Here is a 20,257-nt window from a genome sequence, read left to right as displayed (position 1 = left end):
CAGCTTTCTACAGATGGCTAGCCAGTTTTCCCAGCACCATTTATTAAATAGGGAATCCTTTCCCCATTTCTTGTTTTTGTCAGGTTTGTCAAAGATCAGATAGGTGCAGATGTGTGGTATTATTTCTGGGGGCTCTATTCTGTTCCATTGGTCTATATCTCTGTTTTGGTACCAGTACCATGCTGTTTTGGTTACTGTAGGCTTGCAGTATAGTTTGAAGTCAGGTAGCATGATGCCTCCAGCTTTGTTCTTTTGCTTAGGATTGTCTTGGCAATGTGGGCTATTTTTGGTTCCATATGAACTTTAAAGTAGTTTTTTCCAGTTCTGTGAAGAAAGTCATTGGTAGCTTGATGAGGATGGCATTGAATCTATAAATTACCTTGGGCAGTATGGCCATTTTCACAATATTGATTCTTCCTATCCTTGAGCATGGAATGTTCTTCCATTTGTTTGTGTCTTTTTTTATTTCGTTGAGCAGTGGTTTATAGTTCCCCTTGAAGAGGTCCTTCACATCCCTTGTAATTTGGATTCCTAGGTATTTTATTCTCTTTGAAGCGATTGTGAATGGGAGTTCACTCATGATTTGGCTCTCTGTTTGTCTGTTATTGGTGTATAAGAATGCCTGTGATTTTTGCACATTGATTTTGTATCCTGAGACTTTGCGGAAGTTGCTTATCAGCTTAAGGAAATTTTGGGCTGAGACAATGGGGTTTTCTAAATATACAATCATGTCATCTGCAAGCAGGGACAATTTGACTTCCTCCTTTCCTAATTGCATATCCTTCATTTCTTTCTCCTGCCTGATTGCCCTGTCCAGAACTTCCAACATTATGTTGAATAGGAGTGGTGAGAGAGGGCATCCCTGTCTTGTGCCAGTTTTCAAAGGGAATGCTTCCAGTTTTTGCCCATTCAGTATGATGTTGGCTGTGGGTTTGTCATAAATAGCTCCTATTGTTTTGAGATACGTCCCATCAGTACCTAGATTATTGAGAGTTTTTAGCATGAAGGGTTATTGAATTTTGTCAAAGGCCTTTTCTGCATCTATTGAGATAATCATGTTTTTGTCTTTGGTTCTGTTTATATGCTGGATTACGTTTATTGATTTGCATATGTGGAACCAGCCTTGCATCCCAGGGATAAAGCCAACTTGATCGTGGTGGATAAGCTTTTTAATGTGCTGCTGGATTCAGTTTGCCAGTATTTTATTGAGGATTTTTGCATCATGTTCATCAGGGATATTGGTCTAAAATTCTCTTTTTTTGTTGTGTCTCTGTCAGGCTTTGGTATCAGGATGATATTGGCCTCGTAAAATGAATTAGGGATGATTCTGCTTTTTCTATTGATTGGAATAATTTCAGAAGGAATGGTGCCAGCTCCTCTTTGTACCTCTGGTAGAATTCGGCTGTGAATCCATCTGGTCCTGGACTTTTTTTGGTTGGTAGGCTATTAATTATTGCCTCAATTTCAGAACCTGGTATTGGTCTATTCAGGGATTCAACTTCTTCCTGTTTTAGTCTTGGGAGGGTGTATGTGCCCAGGAATTTATCAATTTCTTCTAGATTTTCTAGTTCATTTGCATAGAGGTGTTTGTAGTATTCTGTGATGGTAGTTTGCGTTTCTGTGGGATCAGTGGTGATATCCCCCTTATCATTTTTTATTGCATCTATTTGATTCTTCTCTCTTTTCTTCTTTATTAGTCTTGCTAGTAGTCTATCAATTTTGTTGATCTTCTCAAAAAACCAGCTCCTGGATTCATTGATTTTTCGAAGGGTTTTTGTGTCTCTATCTCCTTCAATTCTGCTCCGATCTTAGTTATTTCTTGACTTCTGCTAGCTTTTGAATGTGTTTGCTCTTGCTTCTCTAGTTCTTTCAATTGTGATGTTAGGGTGTCAATTTTAGATCTTTCCTGCTTTCTCATGTGGGCATTTAGTGCTATAAATTTCCCTCTATAGACTGCTTTGAATGTGTCCCAGAGTTTCTGGTATGTTGTGTCTTTGTTTTCATTGGTTTCAAAGAACGTCTTTATTTCTGGCTTCATTTCATTATGCACCCAGTAGTCATGCAGGAGCAGGTTGTTCAGTTTCCATGTAGTTTAGATGTTTTGTGTGAATTTCTTAAATCTGAGTTCTAGTTGATTGCACTGTGGTCTGAGAGACAGTTTGTTATAATTTCTGTTCTTTTACATTTGCTGAGGAGTGCTTTACTTCGAACTATGTGGTCAATTTTGGAATAAGTGCAGTGTGGTGCTGAGAAGAATGTATATTCTGTTGATTTGGGGTGGAGAGTTCTGTAGATGTCTATTAGGTCTGCGTGGTGCAGAGCTGAGTTCAATTCCTGGATATCTTTTTTACATTCTGTCTCGTTGATCTGTCTAATGTTGACCGTGGGATGTGAAAGTCCCCCATTATTATTGTGTGGGAGTCTATGTCTCTTTGTAGATCTCTAAGGACGTGCTTTATGAATCTGGGAGCTCCTGTATTGGGTGCATATATATTTAGGATAGTTAGCTCTTCTTGTTGAATTGATACCTTTACCATTATGTAATTGCCTTCTTTGTCTCTTTTGATCTCTGTCGGTTTAAAGTCTGTTTTATCAGAGACTAGGATTACAACCCCTGCTTTTTTTTTTGTTTTCCGTTCGCTTGGTAGATCTTCCTCCATCCCTTTATTTTGAGCCTACATGTATCTCTGCATGTGAGATGGGTCTCCTGAATGCAGCACACTGATGGGTCTTGACTCTTTATCCAATTTGCCAGTCTGTGTCTTTTAATTGGAGCATTAAGCCCATTTACATTTAAGGTTAATATTGTTATGTGTGAATTTGATCCTGTCATTATGATGTTAGCTGGTTATTTTGCTCGTTAGTTGATGTGGTTTCTTCCTAGCCTCGATGGTCTTTACAATTTTGCATGTTTTTGCAGTGGCTGGTACCAGTTGTTCCTTTCCATGTTTAGTGCTTCCTTGAGGAGCTCTTGTAAGGCAGGCCTGATGGTGACAGAATCTCTCAGCATTTGTTTGTCTGTAAAGGATTTTATTTCTCCTTCACTTATGAAGCTTAGTTTGGCTGGATATGAAATTCTGGGTTGAAAATTGAAAATTCTTTTCTTTAAGAATGTTGAATATTGGCCCCTACTCTTTTCTGGCTTGTAAAGTTTCTGCGGAGAGATCCACCATTAGTCTGATGGGCTTCCCTTTGTGGGTAACTCAACCTTTCCCTCTGGCTGCTCTTAACATTTTTTTCCTTTGTTTCAACTTTGGTGAATCTGACAATTATGTGTCTTGGAGTTGCTCTTCTTGAGTATCTTTGTGGTGTTCTCTGTATTTCCTGAATTTGAATGTTGGCCTGCCTCACTAGGTTGGGGAAGTTGTGGATAATATCCTGAAGAGTGTTTTCCAACTTGGTTCCATTCTCCCCAACACTTTCAGGCACAGCAATCAGACGTAGATTTGGTCCTTTCACATAGTCCCATATTTCTTGGAGGCTTTGTTCATTTCTTTTTACTCTTTTTTCTTTAAACTTCTCTTCCCACTTCATTTCATTCATTTGATCTTCGGTCATTGATACCCTTTCTTCCACTTGATCAAATTGGCTACTAAAGCTTGTACATGCATCGTGTAGTTCTGATGCCATGGTTTTCAGCTCCATCAGGTCATTTAAGGACTTCTCTACGCTGTTTATTCTAGTTAGCCATTCGTCTAATCTTTTTTCAAGGTTTTTAGCTTCTTTTCGATGGGTTCGAATATCCTCCTTTAGCTCGGAGAAGTTTATTATTACCGATTGTCTGAAGCCTTCTTCTCTCAACTTGTCAGTCATTCTCCGTCCAGCTTTGTTCCGTTGCTGGTGAGGAGCTGCGTTCCTTTGGAGGAGAAGAGGCGCTCTGATTTTTAGAATTCTCAGCTTTTCTGCTATGGTTTCTCTCTGTCTTTGCTGTTTTATCTACCTTTGGTCTTTGATGATGGTGACATACAGATGGGGTTTTGGAGTGAATGCCCTTTCTGTTTGTTAGTTTTCCTTCTAACCATCAGGACCCTCAGCTGCAGGTCTGTTGGAGTTTGGTGGAGGTCCACTCCGGACCCTGTTTGCCTGGGTATCACCAGCGGAGGCTGCAGAACAGCAAATATTGCAGAATGGCAAATGTTGCTGTCTGATCCTTCTTCTGGAAGCTTCATCTCAGAGTGACACCCAGCTGTATGAGGTGTCAGTCAGCCCATATTGGGAGGTGTCTCCCAGTTAGGCTACTCGGGGGTCAGGGACCCATTTCAGGAGGCAGTCTGTCTGTTCTCAGATATCAAACTCCGTGCTGGGAGAAGCACTACTCTCTTCAAAGCTGTCAGATAGGGAAGTTTAAGTCTGCAGAAGTTTCTGCTGCCTTTTGTTCAGCTGTGCCCTGCCCCCAGAGGTGGAGTCTACAGAGGCAGGCAGGCCTCTTTGAGCTGAGGTGGGCTCCACCCAGTTGGAGCTTCCAGGCTACTTTGTTTACCTACTCAAGCCTCAGCAATGGCAGACACTCCTCCCCCAGCCTCGCTGCAGCCTTGCAGTTCCATCTCAGACTGCTGTGCTAGTAGTGAGCGAGGCTCCGTGAGGGTGGGACCCTTCGAGTCAGGCACGGGATGTAATCTCCTGGCATGCCGTTTGCTAAGGCCATTGGAAAAGAGCAGTATTAGGGTGGGAGTGTTCTGATTTTCCAGGTACTGTCTGTCACGGCTTCTCTTTGGTAGGAAGGAATTCCCCAACCCCTTGTGCTTCCTGGGTGAGGCGTTGCTTTGCCCTTCTCCATGGGCTGCACCCACTGTCTGACAAGCCCCAGTGAGATGAACCCAGTACCTCAGTTGGAAATGCAGAAATCACCCATCTTCTGCATCGCTTATGCTGGGAGCTGCAGACTGGAGCTGTTCCTATTTGGCCATCTTCAGTCTAGTTCCTTTCTGAGAGTAGGCACTCGAAAATATGTATTGACATGAATTGATTTGAAAAACTTTGATGGAGAGTATCTTTCCCTCATATTCAGTATTTTTTTTGACTACACAAAAAGGATTATAATAAAATTATAAACATTGAACACCCTGCTCCATAGAGATTTGCTAACAGATGTGTTCTTTTTACTCTTAAATACTCTTATTTTTTGAGACAGAGCCTTACTCTATCACCCAGGCAGGTGTGCAGTGACAAGATCATGGTTCACTTTCAGACTCAACCTCCCAATTTCAGCTATTTTCCCACCTTAGCCTGGGGACCACAAGCACATGTCACCATGCCTGGTAAATTTTTGTATTTTAATTTTTTTGGTAGAGATGGGGTCTCCCTATGTTTCCCAGGCTGGTCTCCAACTGGTGGGCTCTAGCAATTCTCCCACCTCAGCCTCCCAAAGTACTGGGAATATAAGTGTGAGTCACTGCACCTGGCCTCCTGTCGAAATTGAGTCAAAGTAATTACCTACATAGTTCAAATTCTAGAGAGGACTCAACACTTCTATCCTTCCCAGAAACATACAAACACACATCTCTCAGGTCCTTTTTATATTCTGGGGCATGTTCCAGTGTTTGTGTCATGTTGTTGGGGTAACCTTTTACATGGATACTTGGATCATTTTTTCTTCTGTAAATCTATGTGGCACCTGTCCCTGACACTTTGGAGGGTATAACAAATCAAGGAGTACTTTGAAAGGAGGCACAACCTTAAATAGAATAGTTTCTTTCTTTGGATTTGTTTTGGTGTACCTCATCTCATTACCAATGTGTCAGCCATTGCAGACCAAATCAACATGTGGATATAAGGGAATGTGCCCTTGTCTGAGACATGCAGATTATAGTAGACCTCTGGTTCATAGGAGGTTGTGGCAGTATAAGTGTTAGATTAGTTTCTGACTCTAATTTTTGTAAGGTTTCAGCTCTAGTGTCCAGCAAAAATGCATCAGTGAAGGTGATAGGTGTGTCAGGCAAACATCCTAATGATATTAGACTCAGCGTGATTTCATGCAACGACTTGGAGTTTGGGTTACTCTGACCTCACATCATGGTTTGAATCCTGATTCACTGAGCAGCAGTGTGAACTAGAGCAACACAACAATTTTTGAGCTTCAGTTTTGTAGTCTATAAAAATGGAAATAAATATTAATGTATTTTTGAGGCTTATTTATATATATGTAGTATAGCGGTTTCTATTTCACAGCTTTTTTGGGGGAATTCTTGAATTCTTGCATATAAAATAAGATCACTTTATCTAACAAAAAGAGAAAATCCTGTTTGTTGGATTCTATTAGCTCCCCTCTTCGGGTAGAAAATCTGCTAAACATAAAATAAAATTTCTCATAAGTGTTTTTTTATGTTCATTTGTCAACATTTAATTAATTAATTATATTTGTTTGTTTGTGTATTCAAGAATGTTTATTGAGAAGCTACTTTAGACCAGCAAATTCTATGTGCTGGGGATATAGCAATGAACAAGACAGACAAATCTGTGCCTTCATAAAATTACATTTCTAATAACCTCACACCTTATGTAAATGTTCTGCTTTAGCCAAGACCAACTTGCACATCAGCAAATAAAGCTAGTCCATATTTTTGTTTGACCTGTAAGACTGTATTGAATTATTTCAAAAATCACTGCTGGCTTTGACTAGAGCAAATGCACCCTTAGTATTTGCTGTGATCTGTGTAATTCCACGTGGACCTAAAACTCTTTTTGTGTTTGGAGAAGAGTTGTTAAGGAGACACAAGGATAAAACAGGACTCCTTCATAGGGAAATTAAAGAAGTGGATGCTGGAATGTTTGCTGCTATTTCCTGCTGGGATATAGTTAAAGGTGAGGAAGAGTGAAAAGTAGGAGGAGGCTGAATAACTTTCTGAGGCAGTCATGAGAACCAGACTGCTGGAAAAAGCTTGACTAGCTAAATTGAATGTGTTAGTGTAGACTCTCTGTAATCATTTCATCATGACCTACCACTAATTTGTGTGGGAGTTGAATGTGATAGGAACCTAAGATGCTATGCCAATAAACAGTTATAAGAAATTCTGTGTGCCTTATGTTTGAAAATCTTTGAACACACCATCTCCTATTCAAGGCTGGTTGTAGCATATTAAGTGTAACTTTTTTTTAAAAAAAGAGATTTTACAGTTATTGTAATTAACATCTTCAACAGAGCAAGAAAAGACAGGATGTATTTCAAGTGATTGAAACCTTGAATTTTCACAGTTTAGTGTGAGAGACACTATGTTAGACTTGTAAATTTAGCAGATCTATATTGACAGGAAAAAAATAAATATGCTTCTTTGGTGTCCATCTACATGGCAACAGCTCCAGGATTCCTATCTCTAGCACAGACTTTCTGCTGTGTTGCAGATCCCTGCAGCCAGTTTCTTCTTCTTCATTGGCCTCCCTAATGTAAGAATTCCAATATGTAGCCCTTGGTCTCCTCCTCCCTCTCATGCTTCTCAGTGGCTTTGCCTATTTTTCTACTTCTGGTGCTTGTCTCCACCCATTTGCTCATTATAGAGACCCAAGACACTCACATTCTTTCTCATTGTTCTTTCCTGAGCCATGACCAAGTCGTTCAGGTTCTATCTCCAAATAGCTCTGCAATGCATTTGCTTTTCTCTGCCACCATGTTTTGCTAGATCACTGCAATCACCTGCTAAATAGACTGCTTGGCCTTCTTTTATTCTTCACATGTCAGCCATAAGGATCTTTCACTGGATCCCTTCCTCACACCTTATACAAAAATTAATTCAAGATGGATTAAAGACTTAAATGTTAGACCTAAAACCATAAAAACCCTAGAAGAAAACCTAGGCATTACCATTCAGGACATAGGCATGGGCAAGCACTTCATGTCTAAAACACCAAAAGCAACGGCAACAAAAACCAAAATTGACAAATGGGATCTAATTAAACTAAAGAGCTTCTGCACAACAAAAGAAACTACCATCAGAGTGAACAGGCAACCTATAAAATGGGAGAAAATTTTCGCAACCTACTCATCTGACAAAGGGCTAATATCCAGAGTCTACAATGAACTCAAACAAATTTACAAGAAAAAAACAAACAACCCCATCAAAAAGTGGGTGAATGACATGAACAGACACTTCTCAAAAGAAGACATTTATGCAGCGAAAAAACACATGAAAAAATGCTCACCATCACTGGCCATCAGAGAAATGCAAATCAAAACCACAATGAGATACCGTCTCACACCAGTTAGAATGGCAATCATTAAAAAGTCAGGAAACAACAGGTGCTGGAGAGGATGTGGAGAAATAGAAACACTTTTACACTGTTGGTGGGAATGTAAACTAGTTCAACCATTGTGGAAGTCAGTGTGGCGATTCCTCAGGGATCTAGAACTAGAAATACCATTTGACCCAGCCATCCCATTACTGGGTATATACCCAAAGGACTATAAATCATGCTCCTATAAAGACACATGCACACGTATGTTTATTGCGGCTCTATTCACAATAGCAAAGACTTGGAACCAAGCCAAATGTCCAACAATGATAGACTGGGTTAAGAAAATGTGGCACATATACACCATGGAATACTATGCAGCCATAAAAAATGATGAGTTCATGTCCTTTGTAGGGACATGGATGAAATTGGAAATCATCATTCTCAGTAAACTATCGCAAGAACAAAAAACCAAACACCGCATATTCTCACTCATAGGTGGGAATTGAACAATGAGAACACATGGACACAGGAAGGGGAACATCACACTCTGGGGACTGTTGTGGGGTGGGGAGAGGGGAAGGGATAGCATTAGGAGATATATCTAATGCTAAATGACGAGTTAATGGGTGCAGCACACCAGCATGGTGCATGTATACATATGTAACATATCTGCATGTTGTGCACATGTACCCTAAAACTTAAAGTATAATAATAATAAGATAAAGGATCTTTCAAAGAATACCTCTGATCTGATTCTGGCATGCCCCAGTATCAACCCTACCAACTACTTCCCACCACAATTAAGACGGTAAGCCCCAGTATCAACCCTACCAACTACTTCCCACCACAATTAAGACGGTAAGCCCCAGTCCACAGCAGAGACTCTTCTGATCTCCACTTCCCTCCCTGGCATGAGCTCCCTTTGTCCACTGCACTGCACTGCAGCCACACTGGCCTTTTTTTCTGTGCTCCTAAGTCCCATGTTCTTTCTATCAGGAGCTTTCCCAAGTGCTACTCCTCCTCGGTAAGCCATGTGTGTATCACCTTTCTTGTCTTCTCTTTGGGATCAGTGTAAGGTAAGGGCACTTTTTAAAAAGAATCTTTCCAACCTAAATCTGTTCCTCCAGCTATATATCTTGTTTTTGTTTTTGTGGCATTTATCATAACCAGTAGCTAGCTATTAACATATATATTAATAAATGTATGCCAATAATACATATATTAATAATTGTATTAAGTATTAATCAGTAATATTAATATATTAATAGCCATACATTAATGATGTATAATTATGAGTGTGCTTTATGTCTTCCCCAAGACAATGCAAGATCCCTATCGCTTGACAGTTTCCTATCACAATACAGCAGGTACTTCACAAATATTTGCTGCATGAATAAATGAATAAATGAAAAGTTTAGAGATGAGAAGATAATGTTTTCCCTGTATGTCTAAGACATAGCTTTTTCATGTTAAATAAGCCCATGCTTCTCATGAAGTTAACCAACTTAATGTTAGTACAATGTTGTGTACTTGTAAACAGAAAAAACAATTTGTTGTTCTATCATTTTTTGCACTTTTATAAAAATTTATTTAAAATTATGGCTAAACACTGTGCAAAGAAGAGAAAAACCTCCTCTCCCCCACACCAATTTATTATCCTCCCTGTTTCAGTGGAGCAGTGGATTTGATGTGATAGGTGCTCAGATGAAAGCACTGTCATGGGTCTGTTTCACAGTAATGGAAGCCACAGTGGCTTGGTTGAGTGGCCCATGTCAGAAATTTGGCCTTGATGATGGGATTGGAAACGCTTCTTCCCTGTTCACACAGGTTGGCCTCCCAGGGCGACCAAGAGGTCTATAATTTTGCTGTAGTGAGTGCTCCTCAGATTGAGAACTCAGGATTGAAAGCACAATGGTTAGCTCAAATGAATTTTATTTTATCATTACCTTTTTTTATATGAAGTCAAGATTTATATTCAAACTAGTTTTAGAGAAATACACATTTGATTGTAAATTTAGGACTTGATGTTGACTCAGAAAAAAAGGAACACCTCTCTGTGTATTACCCCAAATTTTTCTGCTTCCTATTTTTATGGCAATGTTCATATATGGTCTACTAAAATAGGTATTTATTTTAGTTACGCTTAGAAATAAGAGACAGTTTTAACAATATGTGAACACACAAAGGCTTTATTTTTATTGCTTTTGTCACCTTTTCTTAGAGAAAAAGAACACAGTATTTTGTTACCAGTTTCCTGGCATAGTTTTAGTTTAAAAATTGTCTTTTAAAAATTGATATGCTGCTTTAAATTGTAGTGTGGATCAGTACATTTTAAATAAGAAATTTGGAGAGTAGTAGTGTTGTATTTAAAATCATGATCAGAACAAGAATCATTTCTGTTTCATTGGTAAAACTTGAATGGCTAAAGGATTTTCACGTCCTATAGTAGCTGTAACAGATCGATACTGTTAACTGGATGCAACATTTGTATCCTTAGCTGCATACAGGTTTGTATGCATGGTGGTGGTGGTTGGTGTGCATGTGAGTCAGTGGGGGTGGGGGAACACTTCTAAGAGGTGGCCACAGGATAACAATGAAAAAATATGTTCACAATCATCTGAAACCTAATCATATTTTTTAATTCAACGTAGGAAAGAACCTCTTTGGAACAGATGTATAAACAATATTAAATTAAACGAGAACAAACAAATGAGATTATAATCCTGCTGTTATTTCACTTAACTTTATCTGGGTAACATAATTAAATAAAGGTAGATCTAGATCATAATGAGTTTATCTACTCAAAGGGAAAAACAGAGACTTCTGTGAAAAGTTTAATTTCTAAATATAAAAAGTAAAAATCACAGTCAATTTTAACCTTTTATTATCACCTTCAAAATATATTTTTCTAGCAATTAAAAAGTAAATCAAAGTCTGTGAGATAAAAATATCTCAGAAAGGATAAGTAAAAGGAGCTTTAAAAGTATCTTATTTGGCCAAAATAATTCCTTATTATAATTGTTAGAATTTATCTTACATTTTTGCATTTGATGTCAAATGAAAAAATGGAAAAACACAATTTTCATATAAATTATTGAAAAGGTTTGGAGAAGTCACAGTCAGCTGCAGCAAACATTTTCTTTTGTGGAGCAGTGAGTGTGTGATGGTGTTGGGAGCACACTGAGTGTTTTAGCTCCATTGAGTTATTTACATGTTCTTAAATGTGTGCCTTTCTTTTCTCCTTAGCCAGACTTCGAATCTCCTTTAATGTAGAAATCATTACGAAGTACAAATTAGAGTGAAAAACACAGTGCAGTATAAGAAAACAAAATATACATTATAATAATAGTAAACTTGGCAGAAATTGTATAGAACTATGAACAGAAGACTATCAAATCTTCTAAAGAATAAAGACTTTACTACATGAAGAGACTGCGCATTGCTCTATTTTGGATATATTAAATGTAGTAAAAGTATGAAATTTTTGCAGTCGAATTCATAAGTTTAATAAAATTAAATCAAATTCAAAGAGGAAATTCTATAAATTCAAAGAAATCATTCTAATATTCACTTGGAGTAAATAGTGTATTTTTAATCATAAAATTGAAATGTTATTTAAGGGAAACATCTCTATAGCTAGTGTTAAAAGAAAAACTTTAGAAAAATTAAATTGTCTGGAATTTAATGGAGCAAAGAAGTATTTGCCAATTGGACAGCCCCCAAAACAGAATAGGTTCAGAGAGGCTCTAGCATTGCCTCATGATTGAAGATTTATGAACAGAAGAAGGAAAATTACCTATAGAAAATAGAAGTAAGATACAAAACAACTGGACTGGTTACTTGGCATTTATCTCATTTGAACACTGTTTGAACAGTTGGGCACCTGTGATTGGCCCAAACCCAGTGATTGGCTTAAGAGTAGATTATAGCCCATTACATATTCAGTTAGGTTACAATTCACTATGTATGAAAAAGACTTCTGAACTTAAAATATGTAAGGAGGCAGCTTTAGACTAAACTTAATTTAACAGTAGCATTGATATATTAAAAAGTGAATTAATTTTCAAAACAGCATTTTGTAGGTTTGGTACACAAATAGGTTTCTGAAATAGAACCGTTTTCCCAGAAATATTTTCTTGTATAATTCTAAATATAATTAGTTTTTCCAATTTGAATCAGCCTTTCAAAGAAGCATATACAAAAGCAATAAATATAAATGTGGCTGTTACCATGCTGCTAACCAAAGTTGAAAAAAGCCAGGGATGCCAATAGAAACTTAAACGTTCTATTTCATCTTGGAAAGCCTTACTCCATGCTATCTTACCACCTGTACCATTTGGAAATTCTTGGTTTTCAGCGGTGGCCACCACAGACTTTCCTAAAAGTAGCCTGAATGCCATTCTTTAATTAATCTGAGTGTTCTCACTTCCCTAATTATTCTACAAGGCTTCCAAGATGAATAAAAACATGTTCATCTAGAACTGCCTCCTTCCATGTTCAGAATTCTCAAATGAAGCTATTCATGGAGTCATGACTTGGCAGTGTTTTCTATTTCAGGTTCGGCAAATGGGTAAACCAGGGCATTGATGTGGGTTACCTACTCATTAGGAAGAAAGCACTTCTGTATACTTGCTCATTAATCTCTTCTACTTCCCTAAACCACATGAATAAAAGACATTCTTTCTTCTTACCTCAGCTGGGTTCCGCACTTCTTTTGCAGTCCTTTTCATCAAAGAGAGCTCTACAGGTCAATATTTCAAAGACTAGACATCGTTTCTAGCTCCTATAGAGAAAAATAGTTAAAGTTTATTACACAGAGGCTCTTTTCCCCTTAGCTCCTTTTTGAAAGATGTATCAATAACAAAGACAGCATAAACATTATTTTAAAATATCATTTTAGCTAAGCTTATACTTTGTTATAGTCACAGACTATCCCAAGTAAGTGACCATGAGGGATGTCAATATACTTGTTGGACTCTTGATAGTGAATTCTGGCTTTTGTTGTAGTGCCAGGACATAAAAGGTGCTCAATGGGTATTCACTGCATATAGATAAAATCCTATCCCCTACATTGTTTCAGAGGTGAAAAAGCTGTCAACTGATCTCCAGAGAAAATGTTACAGTTTATTTTCTTCTTAGTAAACAAAAGCATAAGGGAAAAATAGAATGATAGGGCTTGATCTGATCATAACAAAGTATTATTTAGGGCATCTTTGTTAAAAGATTCACAGTTTGTTTTCTCATGCTCCCTGGGATTTCTTTACAGTGGTAACATTATATAGAGGTTTGGGCTGTTAACTCCTCCCAGATTGTGTCACCTAGGAACACAGTGGCCTCTTGACACATTCACATTGCAAATCACTTGAGCTGCATACCTGAGTTCTACTTCAGGGGATGAGTATATAAGGAGAAGAAAGTTTAGTTCCCTGGTCATTGTTGTGGACCCTGGGATAACGAAAAACAAGGTATAACATTCAAATCAGTAGGGACAATTGGGAAAATGTGTTCTCCAGCAGTTGATTTACTGTGTTTTTTAAAAACAGTGGTGCTCTTTGGTCACTGAATTGGTGACAATTAAAATGAAATGTGTGAAGTTGTTGAATGAGCCCTAGATAAACCTGATAGCCCTGGAATGATCCACAGTGTGAGCAAATTTCCGCATTCTAATTTCCTGAGGTTGTCACATGGCTCTTGAAAAACAGCCAATGACTGAGGATCCAATTTCTAGTCCACTCATTTCCTATCTCATGTATTTTTAATAAGATCTTTCCTCCAAAAAGTTGTTTGCTAACAGTGAACTGCACTTCAGAGTACCCAAATGAAGTTTATCTGAACCAGATGATGCTAATTGCAGGATAGATTGTCTTAAAATGAGGACTCCTTTTGGAATTGTAGGTTAATGTGGTGAAGGGATTCACACACATAATTTAGAAGCTATGAGATCTTATACTTGCGTTTTCAAAGAATAGCATTGACAGACAATCCACTTTATTGCTTTATCTATCAAGTTGGATATGATACATTTTAGTTAGGAATCAGCTTATTTTTTGAGAGTTTTAATTTGAAAAAAATCAGATAACTTCAAATTCCAAGTCAAATTGTTGAGAGTGTATAATTTTAAAAAGTACATATTGAAAACATTGCCTGATGCATAAAAGAAATACAGCCTCTAAAATTCATAACCTAATGTCTTATTTTTAATACTGTAAGATTATTTATCAATACCTAGAATGAAAATAGCCATTTAAATTGTGAAGGTTGTTACAGTTCTATAAGTTTAATTTCTAAGGAAGTATTTGATAATCTTCTACATCTAATTTCGATTTTGAAAAACATGGTTAGTACTGTCTTTTAAAGAAGTTGCCAGGAGCAGGGAAGTAGGAAAATGGAACAAGATTTCACCTTCTTCCTAATCAGCCACAAGATCCGGGGTAAACCTGTTTTTATATTTAAATTGAAATAAGATGGGCATAGCCATCAGCATATATACATCCTAAGGGATGGTGTAAAAATGAGTTGCTGAGAAGATATGTGTCTGTCTAAATCCATAGAGATTTGGCCCTACCTTTAAGCAGATTGTCCATTAGGAAGAGAACTGGTGCAAGAAATTTTCAGTGCTCTCTCAGCCCCAATCTAAGCACAGAGAAATGTAGTATAGCTTGGTGGAAGTGTTTTTTGTGGAGCTCCAATTCACGTCTTTTCTTATATGGTCCACTAAGAAGCTGTTTTCTAATGCATAATTTAGTCTTCTGAGCTGAGTTGCTTAGGACAAAGTAGTCATCTACATGCTTTTTTCCCCCTTTTAGTATGATTTGTAATCAGCACAAAATTATTATAGACATTTTGGGGGAACAGTGTGATATTTCGATACATGAAACAATGTGTAAATGGTCAAATCAGGGTATTTAGCACATCTATCACCTCAAACATTTATCATTTCTTTGTATGTGTATTTGTTAAAATGTAAATATGCAAACATAATGAAGAAAGAATGGGGAATTGAAAGCCAGCAGGTATGAAGTACTAGTCTCAACCTGTTACTAACTGACCTTGTCTTCTGGGGTAATTACTTAAACACTCCTGACCTGATATTCTATGATTTAATCATTTCCCACCACTGACTGGCTTAGAAAATCTTCTGATGGAACTCGACCAGAGTGACAGCATCCTGCTGTGGTTGTGTCCTTGGTGTGTGGACATTTGGCATGACGTTCATAGGCCAGCAGAAGCTACTCCATACTCAAGTGGAAAATCGATTTTGGGTGGACCAAATCTTGCATTATAAAGGCTCAGTTGTACTGGAAAGTGTCAGAGATGTGAGGCAAAAATGTAACGAAATCTCAGTTCTAGGCCTCATTAGCTATGTGACCTTGGTCAGTCAGATACTGATGTGTAAAATGAGAATAATTATCAGCTGGTTTAAAGATCAGAAGGAGGGTCTGTAAAGGAAATAGTACATTGCCTGGCACAGAATAGCTTATCTTTAAGCAATGGTTATTCTTAGTGTGTGGTTACATTTATCATAGCATGTTACTCACCATTCATTATATAATACTTAAAGGATTTTTTTTTTTTGTCTTTCAACCCTCGGTAGCACATCCATTTTTATTGCTTCTTTAGTTGTTGATAGCTATTTTGAACACAGGTATTTCTATGAAATACAACTTTAAAGCTCCAATGGTTACAGATCATTCAACAGAAATTGGGTTTTAAAGGGAGAAATCGAATTTGAGTTAGGGAATTCCATAACGCATACAGATATAATTTTGACAAGGTCCTACTGCAAAAATTGCAACAACCTTAACAACTCATCTTGATGCTGAACAATATGGTCATGGTCGTTAGTTAGGATACACATGGACCAATGTACTTCATTAAGTGCCTGCTGACTATTGCTTCTCATTGACAAATGCATTCCTAGAGAATCGCTATTTTTAAAACTCAAGTTTCACCTTTCTTTCTAGAAATTATGGAAGCTATCTATACTCTTTCCCTGCATGTCCTTTAAAATATCTGTCCAGGATGCTGTAAATCTCTTTGGAGGTCTAAACACCATGGTGTCTCCAGGCCCTCCCTCTGGGCCACAAGCACTAAAGTGTGATGATGGATGGAAAAGAATGGAAGGTTGGTCTCGCTGGCCTTCTCCTTCTGGGTCCTAAGCATTTGTGGTCATTGGGTATGTGTCGTTAGGACTGAGGATCTTGACTCATTCTCATTCGTCAAAATAGCAAATGAGGAGTTTGGCCTGTGAGTCCTGAGCTTACTGCTTCTGCTGTTCAATGTTCCAAGCCATTTCCCCATGTGCTAGGGGGGTACTGTTGGCCAGCATTCAGTGGGGCACAAAATAACATAGTGCAGGCATGGGGATGCCTCCTGACCTACTGCTTTCAGTGTATTCCATTTTCTTGAACTATTAATGTTTCTCTAGGAATTTTTGTCTATAATAAATTATTTTGTTTGCACATCATTTTCAAGTATTAGTTGTACACCATTTGTGTTAATAGAGTTAGTTTATACCTGCCATTAATTCACTTCTGCTTGTACTTTATCTTAGTATTTACTTCCTCTTTAAGTGCAGACTTTTGTTTTCACACTTTTTTGTATTAAATTTTACTATTTGAGGAGAGAACCAAATTTTATCCTTGCTTGTCAAGAAGTTCTTGAAAGGAGGACTCTCTTGCTTTTTACTGTACATGGTGGGGGAAGGGGAGGTGGGCAGTAATTAGATATCTCCCAAGAATTAAGAAATAATGACAATGAAACATTTCAGAAAGATAAACTATTAAAGCAGAATGCAATAATTATAAGGAGGGCAGTGAAAATCTTAATGAGATAGTTTTTCCCAGTGCGAGCCCTACCTGACTGACTGTATTCGTAAATTAAAGAAAGGATGTGTCAATGCCTAAAAGGCTTTGAAGGCTTTGTGTGTGTGTGTGTGTGTGTGTGTGTGGTGTGTGTGTGTTTAGTTTATGTGTGGGGGAGGAGGGAGCAAAGTGTGGTGTCAGTCAGCAATAGAACATAAGAAGAGTCAGAAGGTCAAATTTTGACAGTGATCATTCAACATCTGATGGTTTTAGTGGAATCACAGGTTTTGCCAAAGAGCCAGGTAATAGGATTCCATGTTCAGGATGAATGACCACTGAGCAGATGTGTACCTCAAGCCATCTTAGCCTAATGCCATTACCCTTTGAAATGATATAACAAACTTCCTGGTTCTGATCTCGGTGCTCACCAAGAAAAATTAACCTTAATATTTGACACCCACTGCAGATGTGTCCATAGGGAAAAGCATACTGGCCATGACCTTACAAGTTCTGCAACAGTTTTATTTCTCAGTATACACTGGAAGAATCAGGAAATATTCTCATTCTGTTACTTGGATTTTTATGAGTTTGAATAATTTGAATCCCCTTCTGAGAATGATTCACTGCTGGAATGTGGCCAAATTTCTGAGGCAACAGAGCTGAGGGGCCTGCCCTGGTGAATCTCCTGCACCCCATGAGTCCTTGGGTAGCTAAGCAGCTGGTATCTCCTGGTGACACTGACCACCCCATATGTGACTCCATTTTAAATATCCTACTTAATTGTTTAGCAAAACACAGCTTTTTGTCCCCTTATAGTTTAATTCATTCTCTTCTAGCAAAAAAAAAAAAAAAAAAATTCTGAAAGTCAATGGAAATCAAGCCAAAATTCTATATAAACCCTGTTCCCCTTGTCTCTCCTTCTTTCCTCTCCCCTCCTCTCTCTCTCCTTCTCTTTATCCCCTCCTCTGTCCCTATCTCTATGCCCTTTTATATATTTAATTTTCTTCTTTCCTTCTTTCCACTTGTCTTTTTTGAGCACCATGTGCGTCAGACACTTTACTAAGTACTAGGAAAAGAAAAACCTTCTGATTTTGTAGGAAGAAAGAGAGACACAAATCTGCAGAAAGTTGAAATATTTTTCATCTGTGGCATGAATTCAGTTTAACTCCACATGTATGTTTTGTGCCTCTCTTGTGCACAATCACTGTTTTGGGTTTTGGAAAGATTAAAATGCATAAGGCTTGGCCTCAAGTTGTTTGTATCTACAAAGTTATATTAAATGTTTAGAAAATGTAAACAAATAATGCTCTAAGCGCAACATGAGAAATATTATGTGAATTGCATGAACCTTTTTGAGACAAGAAGAGATAGCACTTCTAGCTGAAGTATTTTTGGTAAAGTGAGTGGTATCAGGTTGTGTAGTATGACTGTTTTCACTATATTAAGGTTGGATAGAGAGTTAAGCTAGGCGACTGAAGCCAAAGTAGTCTTGTGGGGAAGATGGACTAAGGCAAATAGAGCTGGTCAGAAGTGATTGAGATGCTAAGGCTTAGAGATGCTGTTTCCTCAAACTCAGGACACTACAGTGAAATGGGTCAGGAGAACATAGCATTAAGTCAAGAGCTGTGAGTGCAGGAAGAAAAGACAGGGCGGACTTGGGTGGATAATTAGGTTAAAGCTGAAGCCAAAAGCACTTTCCTCAGATAGCTAATTACTATGAAAATATTTAAATAAAATGATACATTTTAATTACTTTTTCTTGAGGATAACTCTGTGTTGTTTAGTCAGCTGTACCTCAAAGGCTTGTTCATATGACTGCATCCTCTGCCACTCCTCCCTCCTCACTTGTATGACTGGGGATGATTGGGTGCCTTCTGCTTTTGGTGTTTTTGAGGAGTGATGTGTATGTCATTCAAGCTAATGCATAAAGTAAGTGTAGTTATTAAGACAGCTGATGGGGGACTAGTGAGAGCCTTAATTCAATTTAAGGAATTGACACTTAATTTATATGGTGATGTGAGGACTTTGAAATTTTATCAGTGAAGGCCATGATCAAGAGCTGTATTTTAGAAGATTATGTTACCAAAAGCAAGTCTGGATACAGGAGAAAATTTATGGGCATATTGCATCATCTTGGGAAAAGATATAAGGATGGCCAACTAGAGTAGTTGCATTCTGCATGGAAGGTCACCTTCATGGGTCATGGTGGAGGTAAAATTAACAGAAGTTGGTAATGAATTAACTGTGGGAAACAATGGGATGCAAGAGTCATGACATTCAAAGAGCTTGAATCCAGGTGACAAGCCAGCTACTGTAGAAAGGAAGGTACCATTAGCAGAGGTAGAGAAGAGAGCAGGTGCAGAAAGAGAAACTAAATTCAGAAATAGAAATTTCCGAACTGCAGAACAACCTTGCATTTTACAGCTGAAGGGCTGCCTGTACAACTCATTGACCAACGGGAGATCTACCTTCATAATAAAATATATATTCTTTTGCCTCTCTCTTGGAAAAGTGAGTCATTTACTCAACCATGTGTTGATATTTAAAGGACTTGTTATTTGCTAATGGTTGTTTTGAAAATCAGTGAGATTCAGACTAGATAGAAATGTCCTGTGTTGTATTTAAAGAAAATAAAACCATAATTTTAAGACTGAAAATATCTATCCATTATGATACCATGCTCAAGCCATATACTAAAAGGTGTTTTGTTTTATAAAATGGTGCTCATTTGCATTTTAAGTCTGAATTTTTCAAAATAATATTTGTACACCTGTTATATGTCCAAATTAAGACAAATTTGTTTAATTATGATTAAAGGAATTGCAAGTGTAACATTAAAAAAAGATTTAAATTGCCAAAATAAAATTTTATTTGAATTTCTAAATCACATATGACTATAAAAAGCATCCTGTGTTTACTGAGAAGGAAGTGTCCTGCCTGAATACTTCCTATTTTGATAATGCACATACAAGTCACATTCAGAAAGACTAGAAAGCAAGGAGCTACAGATCTAGCTAAATTGTAATTTATTGTGGAAGATACAATCAGCACTCACCTAGGTCAGGGCATGCATCATGAAGCTGATAGTTAACAGGTTCTAAGTTATATTTCAAAGGAAAAATAATAGACTTGGTTGCAACATTAATGCAAATTATGGCTCTGTACTCTCCCAAATCATTGGCTTTGTTACCTCCAGAGAATTCAGCTGTGGGATTTCAGACCCAGCTAGTGTGTGTTTCTATGATTTTCAGTTGAATCTTGACAAGTATGATTATTCAGATTTTTTG

General features: G+C 37.7%; 1 protein-coding gene across 3 annotated transcripts in view; it reads left to right on the top strand.

The window, feature by feature from the left end:
• NKAIN3 (sodium/potassium transporting ATPase interacting 3) overlaps nt 1-20,257 on the top strand; it is a 735,379-nt gene that overhangs the window by 40,575 nt on the left and 674,547 nt on the right. The window lies entirely within an intron of this gene.

The sequence above is a fragment of the Gorilla gorilla genome, chromosome 7 (assembly GCF_029281585.2).
Source record: "Gorilla gorilla gorilla isolate KB3781 chromosome 7, NHGRI_mGorGor1-v2.1_pri, whole genome shotgun sequence".
NCBI lineage: Eukaryota > Metazoa > Chordata > Mammalia > Primates > Hominidae > Gorilla > Gorilla gorilla.
This window is presented reverse-complemented; position numbering and strand designations above follow the sequence as displayed.